At 33.2% G+C, this 11,680-nt stretch overlaps 1 long non-coding RNA gene across 1 annotated transcript; it reads left to right on the forward strand.

Moving 5' to 3' along the window:
• The first annotated feature begins 2,287 nt into the window (after window positions 1-2,287).
• Window positions 2,288-3,061, forward strand: LOC131617301 (uncharacterized). Its single transcript, XR_009288528.1, has 2 exons — window positions 2,288-2,529; window positions 2,735-3,061. It is a non-coding gene; the product is annotated as an uncharacterized LOC131617301 (long non-coding RNA).
• Window positions 3,062-11,680: the final 8,619 nt, after the last annotated feature.

Raw genomic sequence — 11,680 nt, forward strand, 5'->3', positions numbered from 1 at the left:
CTGCATATGTTAGTTATGTGATTTTATGATTGGCAGCAATTTCGGTAAAAACACGTATCACATCCCGATGTTGTACAAGATGTCTTGACATGGTGGCCAAACATTACTACAGACAGATGTTAAACATGATGTTGTGACATGTTGTACTAGACATCAGTGCATGTTTAGGTTTTACTTATTTAAAGATTTGTTTTTAAATTATGAGATTTTGTATTGTTTTAGTTCTCATAATGTCATAGTCCAAGGAGGGTTATTTTAGGAACAATGGTTCTATACCAGAAGTGAGTTTATTTCATAAAAAAGGGTCTTGGAGACTTTTTAGGAAACATTATATTTTATTCCTATTTTTGTGGAGATGATTTTGCAGAAGATTTACAACTACTATTGTGGATATGCGTTTTATCTGAATAAAGAGCCCGAAGCCCATGCTTATGGAATTATTTTTATAAGGACTTTTTAAACCTAATACAATAGGAAAAGTCGTGTGTATGCGCAATAAGGATTTAGGGTTTTTGTTCATTAATCATTGTGAGCCACTCTTTTATCACCTTGATATTAGAGTTGGACTGAGTTTGAGTTGTAATTTGTCAATCACTCATAAGCTTTTAAGCAAGAGTGAATTGTGTGTCTTGGAAGTGTGTCTCCTATCTTTGAGTGTCATTGTTGTTATCACTGTTATGTGATTGAAGGGAAATGAGAGTTGATGTTGCGCTGAACTGAGTTAACAATTACTTGTGTTATTTACTTTCAACAATTTATTCTACCTGCATAATTGTTATCGTTGTTGTGACTGATCTGATATCAGTGTCGTAACATCTGGTTCAGGATCTGGTATCCGTGTACCAGAATTTCAACATATACTATGGACTTCCTTGACACAATGTGCTTATTTAAGAGAGTTGAGATGGCTACAGTACACAACCTAGTTGTTTGGAAAGAAAGGAATTTTGGCAAATAAACCTTTTGTTAAAGTGAAAATTGTGAGTTATCATGTTGAGAAGTCCTCTTTCAAAATCGTTGGTGATGATTTGACTAGTAAGTGGTTAGAAAAACACATCTAAACGACAAAAGAATAAACATGTGGTTCATTTTGGTTCTGTTGGCTTTTAGAAATAAAATTAAACCAAACCAATGCGGTTTGTGTTGGTTCGATTTTTTACAAGATTTTTATTGAGCCATACATTCACACATAGAGGACAACATAACTTTGTGTTTAGTCATTCATACAATACCAAATAACAAATAAAAAGTCAACAAGTTCAAGTTATATATAACATCATTTCATCATATTTGGATAATAATTTTGCATTTAATATACACAAATTAGATTGGACTAAGGAATAAAAAACATAAAAATATTATAATGAAACATAAAAAAAAAAAAGAGAGAGAGAGAGAGATCGGAGAATATGAAAAAGAAAGAACATAAGAGATGGAAGATTAAAGAAGAAGAAGTGAGATAAAAATAAAATTGTAAGAGAGAACTATAACATAAACATCAAAAGATGATAAAGAAAGAACATACGAGAGAGGAGATCAGAGAAGAAGAGACAATATGTACCTTGTGAAAAAGATGAGAAGTAGATGCGATACTGCTATGAGAGATTAAAGAAGATTGAAACTGAAATCCTAAGAATGAGAAAGAGAAAATCGTTCATAATCATAAAGCTAAGGCATATTGAGTTAAGTTTGGGTATGTGGGTTAAGTGAAATTTGAGTTGTAACATAATGTGATTCAATTTAGTTTCGTTACATTTGCAAAATATAAAACCAAAGTAAAACACGTAATTTTATTAAAAAATGATTAAAATATATTTAAATCAAATACTATTTTTTGTAATCTTAGATTTAATTTGGTCCGATTACTAATTTTCTATTATGTTAGTTTAATTTTGAACACCCCTACACTTAATTATGGAATCCTTAAAAAAAATCAAGAGAAAAGAAACCTAATTCAAATAGAATATCTATTGGGGAACTATTGCTTATATCAATTAAAATAATTAAATATATCTTTATAAAAGAATTTGTCAAATATATATAAAACTTTATACTTAAAAAACTTGAGTAATAGAACTAGCTAAGGAATTGTTTGAAAAACACCTGTGGGCCCCCTCTTGCCATCATTAAACACATATTTGTTAACTTACTTTTTAAGAATTATCAACTTAATTAATTAATTAATTATTAACACAAATTAAACCGTCAAAAAATAAAATACCTCTTGACATTTTCCAAACAACACAAAGGAAACTACCATGAAGTATCAAGGAAAGTGAAAACACATTCCAACCACATCACAACCACACCTCAACTCCATTAACTTCTCAAATACTTTCTTCTCTCTACTATAAATCTAATCCAAATTTGCACATTATTCCAAATGAGAATCAATCAAAATGATAAACCTAAGATCACAAGCTTTCACAAAGAAACAAAATGACACAATTGGTAGAATCAAACCAAAAGGTCGTTGCAAAAAGCACCCAAAACACAACCAATCACCTGGCGTGTGTTCTCTTTGTTTAAGTGAAAAACTTATTCAACTTTCTTCTTTTAACAAACATAGAAGAACCTTAGTTCTTGCTAATGATCATAGTTCTAATTCAAGTTCTTCTTCTTATGTTTCATCATTGTCTTCATCTTATGTTTCTTCTTGTGCTTCTCCTTTGCATTGTTTTTGTTTTAATAGCGATGGAAATAGTAACTCTTTATCTATCTTTTTGGTTAGTAGCCAACATGAAGTTATAAAGAGCAAGTCATTTGGAAGAAGAAAATGTGAAGATGGTGTTGATGAGCATGGAAATAAAAGATGTGGATTTTGGTTCAACTTGTTTCATGCTAAAAGAAAGAGAATTGGAGGTTAATCTCAAAGAGAGATAAAAAAAGAAGATGGCTAGCTAAGAGAAGAAAAAGTTCACACATATGTACATCAAACAGATTAGGAACTATGGCAATATACAACTTCAATACAACTTAAATACATTCTATTGTTTAGAATTTAGATTATTTTATTTTAGTTTAGAGTTATTTTTCTTTTTTTGTGTCAATATATTCTTAACATTTTTTTTTGTGCATAATCATCAAGAAATCATGTGCAATTAAAAAAGAAAAAAAAGCTACTATTAATTTAAGGGATATTATAACTAATTTATAACTTTATAAATAAATCAAATTTAATATGTTGAACTTAGAAGATTACAGTATTGCAAACAAAGTTAATACACCAACTTTTTAATTACTACTTCATAAAACTAAGCTACACTTTTGATAATGGGGTATTATATCATTTTTAATATATATATATATATATATATATATATATATATATATATATATATATATATATATATATATATATATATATATATATATATGCCGTATAAGAATATCATTAAAAAATTAACTATATATTTTAATATATTAGGGATGAACTTCGGTTCGATTCGAGTCCAAACTCCCAAACCAAACCTATCCACAGTTTGAAATGAAAGACCCAACTTTCGACTTGTTCAATAAGTTAAGGATATGTAATTGAGGGAGTTCTATTCGTTTAAATCAATTTTTGAACGATAAAAAGGAGTCCATATTACTAAACTTTGTGATTTTATGGGAATTATTTGGAGCAATCCGAGACAATAAGTTACTAGTAATATGTGAGACATACGTTACTTACGACTATATTACACCTTGTAAATTAACAAAACACAGGCAAATTTTACCACTACTAGTAAGACTCTAAAATTAGGATTCTAAAATTTACTACTATTATTAGAGAATCTCTGACAACATCACCAATTTGATCTGATGTTGCACACTGGTAAAAAATGAGTTATTAAAAATGTAGTTTAATGAAGCGACACCCAAATCATATCACGGATACTCCTAATTCAATTACTTAAATTTAGAATCAAGAAAGTTATAAGGGATTCCTTGATAATATTTTGGTAAAATAGGTGGTTGTTCAATGAATGGTGACATTTTGGTAGCACCAGGAAATCTACATCAATTTTGTCAGTAAAAATACGCGCTTATAAAACTAATGGGTTGTTTAGATGTTCCCTAGGGTGTAGTTGTGTATACGAATTTTCATATCTCAGGTTTGAATGGTTTCTCCAACTATAATGGTATCTGTTAGTAGGAAAATCAAGATTATTGTACTTGTCATAGTTGTTGGGATGAGGATTGTATTTTTTTTCATATGCTTGAGACAAATCAACATTTGGGAATTCTTACAAGGTAGGACATGAACTTGTTAGATGCTCACGGAAATTGTAAATACCATAAACCCTCGTTATTTGGCTTTGACTACTACTACTTATTTACCAACGAAGTAAGCTTATAAAGCATTGTTTTAAAAACTGAACTGGGTCGGTCGAATCGAGATTCAGAAAGGTCATTGATATGTTCTGATTGTTGGATCGAGCAAACTATTGAACCAATGAGAACTGGTTCGAAGGCTCCAAAACCGATAAAAATGGAGAATCGACGGTTTTTGGAAACCTACAGATTAAATGCTTGTTTTTTTCCTTAAACAACACGACGCCGTTTTGATAATTTTTTTTTAAAAATAAAATTAAAATATACATAGAATTTATTCAAAACTTATTTAGAACAACCTTTCCTCCTTGAAATTAACTTTATTAAACATTGCAGTTATTTTGTTATTCAGTTTATGTTGCAACTAGACTTTGTTCAAAATTTATTTAGATTTGTATTTTGTACTATTTTGTTGTGTGTAACGACTATGTTTAGAATTTGAATTTAAAGAATGAAATTATAAAATTATGATATTTTGAAAATTTTAAATTTTGAAGTTTGTAGGTGTCGCGATTTTTTTAGAGATTGAGTCATTCAGTTTGACCGTTTAACAACTATATAGTTTTGTTATACAAATTGATTTTTTCAACCAAGTTATCCAATTTAATTATGCAGTTTGACTAGTGAATTTATGTTTCGACCAATAAATCAATGATCCATTATCTTCACCGGTTTGATGACTGGTACAATTTTAAAAACATTGCGATAAACTTTGTTTTCTAAGTTTTTGTTAGAAGTAGAATAAGCTTGAATCTCATTCACTCTTCTTGTAATTACCGTTGAATTAATTTTGATTGTGAACTGCTGAAAGTTAAGTGACATATTCTTAATCAAATTTTTTCACCTCTAGAGTTTTATCGACAAGTACTCCTCCACTAGTAGCATCTAAGATATTTCTATCCATACGTATCAGACTTTCATAAAAATATTGGATGAAGATTCGTTCACTTATTTGGTGTTGAGGACAACTATACTGATTCAAAGATTCCTTATTAATCTGTCTAATGCCACATATTTCTTTTATGATCAAAGTAGATTTTGAGGCAGGAAAAGTCTTTATATGAACATTTTTTCCAGTCATTTTAGCTTGTAACTCAAGTTGGTTGAAGGTAGTACAATCAATTTTTTTCATCCTTTAAAACGAGAATGGAAAGACTCCCACCTCGATATGGTCCTCCCCTTAGGCTTCATTGGTGTAAAGCGCATTACCTGAAATTTCTTCAAGTACTTGTGAATATCTTCACTTGCAAGACCACTAAACTTTGACAACAAATATATCAAACCTTCAAATGGTACAACAAGGTCAAGATATTCAATACCCAATATATAATAAGTGACATCAAATATTAAAGTTCTTTGAGATTTATCCATATTGTAATACGGTGAACTGACTTTTATAATCGAAAATGTCGCGGTAAAGCATGAGTCGCCACCGACTTTTATTTTATCCAAATTAATTAGAAAGGCTAAAAGAAACAGAAAAAAACCTTTTAAAGAAATCTAAGTTCGGGGGGTAATTTATGCAAAGGGAAGGTGTAAGGCACCCTTTGCATCCATGGTTTTCCATGGGCTCTTAATTGCTTTGCTTGCTCGTTTGTTTAGAAAATGTAGATGAAAGAGATAGGGACTTTAGCTTGTGAATAAGCGTTGCCCTTTTGAAAAATTATGAGAAAGAATATAATAAAAAGGTTTGAGCATTGCAAGGCAATTAGGGGCAATTACCTTAAACTCAGATGATAGGTCTCTTTTTGCCTTTCAGAATGAAAGGGTCTATCCTTGCCATAAGAGGGCAGGAAGCCTTTCGTTTGGAGGTTGAAGGGTCATCGAAGCATCCTTTGCCATAAGACTGTCCCATGCCATAGAAGGGCAGGTAATCTAAGGCAAGGATCAGAATAAGCCATTTTTCCGTTAGGCAACCAGAAGATACCTCAGCCTTTTTCCGTAGGCAACTTCCGAGGGTCGAGGTCATATTTGTGTATCGAAGGCAGCATCATTTTAGGGTCTCATGACCTTTTATCGAGGCAACATGGCTGAGGTATCCTCATATTCGAGGGACATGGCTTATTCTGCAAAAAACACAAAGGCAACAGGCAACAGGCAACAAGGCAACAAGGCAACAGAGAGGTTACCCCAAAAGCGTGCGTGTGTGCAACAATCACGTGATTATATTCATAAAATTATCTTATAATTAATTATCTACATTGATTTAAGGCTTGCACTCCCTAAGATTACTAACCACGCAGTTTAACAAAAATAATTAACAAATATGGGGAAGGGAAATTGTAACCAGCGGATCCCTTAATAGGGTTTGACATAAGTAATAATAGAACAGAAAAAATAAAGGGTAAAGTTTAGGGTTACCAAACTCGTAGCTTTGGCGATCAACAAACCCTGGAAATGCAAGCAAACAAAAAATAGGGTAAGTGTATGGCTAGTTCGAAGGCGAACGAGATTATCCCTAAAATAAAGAATAAATAAGCTTAAAACAATGATATAGGCAAAGGTACTTAGCTCTGATTTGATCTGATATGGTTGATAGTCGGAGGAAACCTCAGCAATAAACCTGAAAAGGGCAAAGGCAGAAACAAAAGAGTGAGTGTATGCACAGTTCAGAAATATAAGGGCAAACCCTAAAATCAAAGGAAACAAAATAGACTTTTAAAAATAAATAGGGTACTTAGCTTTGTGAAGGGTGTGGTGCGTCGTCGGAGAAAACCCTGTTGCTAACCCTGAAAAGAAAATGCACCAAGAAAAGATTCTTCAGTGTATAGCAAATTCTTGTAAATATTAAATCGGGTGAAAATGAAAATATAGATTTTTAAAAGGTCAAAATATATTTTAATTGATTAACCCAAAATTAATTTATGAATTAAAACAATTTAAATACATTTTAAACTATTATTATTATTATTATTATTATTATTATTATTATTATTATTATTATTTAATAAAAACGAGGAATCGACACTTATTATTTAAAAAAAGGTTTTTTAGGGTTTTGTAAAGAAAAAGAAAATATTTATATGAAATTTATATAGATATAAATATACAAAAAAGGATTTTATGTAATTAAAAAAAAAAAAAGAAAAAGAAATTAGAACTTATCTTGATTCAGTGTGGTGCATGGCTGGATGTCCATGGTGGGACTTCATCATAGCGTGCGAATCATCTTGCTAGCTACATGATACAAATTGACAAAATAATAGCGTGGAGGGTAGGGTTCGAACCCAGGCCCTCACGCATATCACAAGAACGCTTTTACCAACCAAGCATAATGCATTTGCTGATAAAAAACTGGCGCGTGATCAATATAAACATAAAAACGACGTTAATGAATTAAAAAAAATAAAATAACGCGCCCAGTTCCTCCTTCATCTTCTTCACGCGATTTTTCTGGGAAATTATGGACCTTTTGCCTACGGTTTGGCTCCATGGCTATAGCTTTTCAACCTCAAAGCCTCAAAATAATGTCAATCAATGCAAACAAACAACATAGACTAAGTAAATCGATCCCTGCGAATGCAACGGGACCATTATCTCGGCCTAATTTCGCCTGTACAAAAAAACCCTCAATTGAAGAACAAAACCCTAACAATGGTGAAATACGCTCCCTGCACTTAAACTCAAATCAAACAACCCAGACGGCATCTAAATATTACCACAAGCATAAATATATAATCCTATTATGTTTATAATGAATGAATGAATGAAAACGATTTGGAAAAAAAATGGAATCGCGACAACCGAGTCACGATGATGGAATCGCGACAACTGAGTCACGATGATGGAATCACCACAACTGAGACGATGATGGAATCGCGTCTTATATTGTCGTGACTTCGTTGTGGTGATTCCATCATCGTGACTCAGTTGTCGCGATTCCATCATCGTGACTCGGTTGTCGCGATTCCATTTTTTTTCCAAATCGTTTTCATTCATTCATTCATTATAAACATAATAGGATTATATATTTATGCTTGTGGTGATATTTAGATGCCGTCTGGGTTGTTTGATTTGAGTTTAAGTGCAGGGAGCGTATTTCACCATTGTTAGGGTTTTGTTCTTCAATTGAGGGTTTTTTTGTACAGGCGAAATTAGGCTGAGATAATGGTCCCGTTGCATTCGCAGGGATCGATTTACTTAGTCTATGTTGTTTGTTTGCATTGATTGACATTATTTTGAGGCTTTGAGGTTGAAAAGCTATAGCCATGGAGCCAAACCGTAGGCAAAAGGTCCATAATTTCCCAGAAAAATCGCGTGAAGAAGATGAAGGAGGAACTGGGCGCGTTATTTTATTTTTTTTAATTCATTAACGTCGTTTTTATGTTTATATTGATCACGCGCCAGTTTTTTATCAGCAAATGCATTATGCTTGGTTGGTAAAAGCGTTCTTGTGATATGCGTGAGGGCCTGGGTTCGAACCCTACCCTCCACGCTATTATTTTGTCAATTTGTATCATGTAGCTAGCAAGATGATTCGCACGCTATGATGAAGTCCCACCATGGACATCCAGCCATGCACCACACTGAATCAAGATAAGTTCTAATTTCTTTTTCTTTTTTTTTTTTTTAATTACATAAAATCCTTTTTTGTATATTTATATCTATATAAATTTCATATAAATATTTTCTTTTTCTTTACAAAACCCTAAAAAACCTTTTTTTAAATAATAAGTGTCGATTCCTCGTTTTTATTAAATAATAATAATAATAATAATAATAATAATAATAATAATAGTTTAAAATGTATTTAAATTGTTTTAATTCATAAATTAATTTTGGGTTAATCAATTAAAATATATTTTGACCTTTTAAAAATCTATATTTTCATTTTCACCCGATTTAATATTTACAAGAATTTGCTATACACTGAAGAATCTTTTCTTGGTGCATTTTCTTTTCAGGGTTAGCAACAGGGTTTTCTCCGACGACGCACCACACCCTTCACAAAGCTAAGTACCCTATTTATTTTTAAAAGTCTATTTTGTTTCCTTTGATTTTAGGGTTTGCCCTTATATTTCTGAACTGTGCATACACTCACTCTTTTGTTTCTGCCTTTGCCCTTTTCAGGTTTATTGCTGAGGTTTCCTCCGACTATCAACCATATCAGATCAAATCAGAGCTAAGTACCTTTGCCTATATCATTGTTTTAAGCTTATTTATTCTTTATTTTAGGGATAATCTCGTTCGCCTTCGAACTAGCCATACACTTACCCTATTTTTTGTTTGCTTGCATTTCCAGGGTTTGTTGATCGCCAAAGCTACGAGTTTGGTAACCCTAAACTTTACCCTTTATTTTTTCTGTTCTATTATTACTTATGTCAAACCCTATTAAGGGATCCGCTGGTTACAATTTCCCTTCCCCATATTTGTTAATTATTTTTGTTAAACTGCGTGGTTAGTAATCTTAGGGAGTGCAAGCCTTAAATCAATGTAGATAATTAATTATAAGATAATTTTATGAATATAATCACGTGATTGTTGCACACACGCACGCTTTTGGGGTAACCTCTCTGTTGCCTTGTTGCCTTGTTGCCTGTTGCCTGTTGCCTTTGTGTTTTTTGCAGAATAAGCCATGTCCCTCGAATATGAGGATACCTCAGCCATGTTGCCTCGATAAAAGGTCATGAGACCCTAAAATGATGCTGCCTTCGATACACAAATATGACCTCGACCCTCGGAAGTTGCCTACGGAAAAAGGCTGAGGTATCTTCTGGTTGCCTAACGGAAAAATGGCTTATTCTGATCCTTGCCTTAGATTACCTGCCCTTCTATGGCATGGGACAGTCTTATGGCAAAGGATGCTTCGATGACCCTTCAACCTCCAAACGAAAGGCTTCCTGCCCTCTTATGGCAAGGATAGACCCTTTCATTCTGAAAGGCAAAAAGAGACCTATCATCTGAGTTTAAGGTAATTGCCCCTAATTGCCTTGCAATGCTCAAACCTTTTTATTATATTCTTTCTCATAATTTTTCAAAAGGGCAACGCTTATTCACAAGCTAAAGTCCCTATCTCTTTCATCTACATTTTCTAAACAAACGAGCAAGCAAAGCAATTAAGAGCCCATGGAAAACCATGGATGCAAAGGGTGCCTTACACCTTCCCTTTGCATAAATTACCCCCCGAACTTAGATTTCTTTAAAAGGTTTTTTTCTGTTTCTTTTAGCCTTTCTAATTAATTTGGATAAAATAAAAGTCGGTGGCGACTCATGCTTTACCGCGACATTTTCGATTATAAAAGTCAGTTCACCGTATTACAGAACTGGCGACTCTGCTGGGGATAAAATTCGATAAAAGAGGGGTTACCTTAAAAGTTTAGGAATCACTTAAATGTTTTCTATTGTTTGCTTTGTTTGTTTTATTTTTCAGGGGCGTTTTGGGAATTAACTGAAGGACGAATCCTATTCTCGGATTCAAGAACCCTTAAGATTAGGAGTGGCATAGTCATAAGGACCTCTTTCACATATGTGGGAGATGAGTCAGTATGAAGTTCACGCTTGAGTTAGGACTCCATAGCATATGCACACCTTTCTCAAATGAGGGAGGTCTATGTATGTGTCTGTGGGTGCGCCGGAGCTCAAGGACCTTTAGTTACCCTTAACCCATCCTGGCCTTTAGGAACGTAGTGGGGGGACTACCCTTGACAAATGTTAAGGACTAGTCGCTACCCGATGCTACAATTCAGATAGGTTCTTTCTCAAAGTATCATTGCATGGTGCAAATGCATCATGTCCGAGGGTGCTTTAGAAGGGCTTACAATTCTGGATAACTTGTAGAACCTGTTGCTGAAATCTCCTTATCCATAGAAATGCCCTTGGGAAGGACACCTGATCTAAAACTCCATGCAAGCCTTAAACCAAAAATTGTGTGATTTGTATGGATCTGTTTTTCTGTGATGCATCATGCATACATGCATTCATGACATGGCTAACTCATCTCAAAGAGAAAAAGGTCTTTTAACCATAATTTGTTTTGTAGGTTATTTGAATAATGGGAATCCTAATCAGAAAACCTTTCTTCCTCAACTTCAAGAAAGTACCTACTGCATTAAGGCTCTTATGTGATGACATTACTGGCTCTCTTATTCTTTCTGAATCTCTCAACAAACTGATGAGTTTAATGCGAACCAAAGTGGATGAAGCTCTCCTCAACTCTATGATGCAATTTTATGATCCTCTTCTCCATTGCTTCACTTATAGAGATTTTCAACTGGTACCTACATTAGAAGAATTCTCTTACATAATGGACATGCCCATACCTGATCAAATCCCTTACACTGGTGAGGAAGGAGGTCCTAAGTTGGAAGACATTGCTGCTGCTCTACACCTACCAAGATCAGAAATTAACAAAGTTTGGATC

The sequence above is a fragment of the Vicia villosa genome, linkage group LG7, assembly GCF_029867415.1.
Source record: "Vicia villosa cultivar HV-30 ecotype Madison, WI linkage group LG7, Vvil1.0, whole genome shotgun sequence".
Taxonomy (NCBI): Eukaryota; Viridiplantae; Streptophyta; class Magnoliopsida; order Fabales; family Fabaceae; genus Vicia; species Vicia villosa.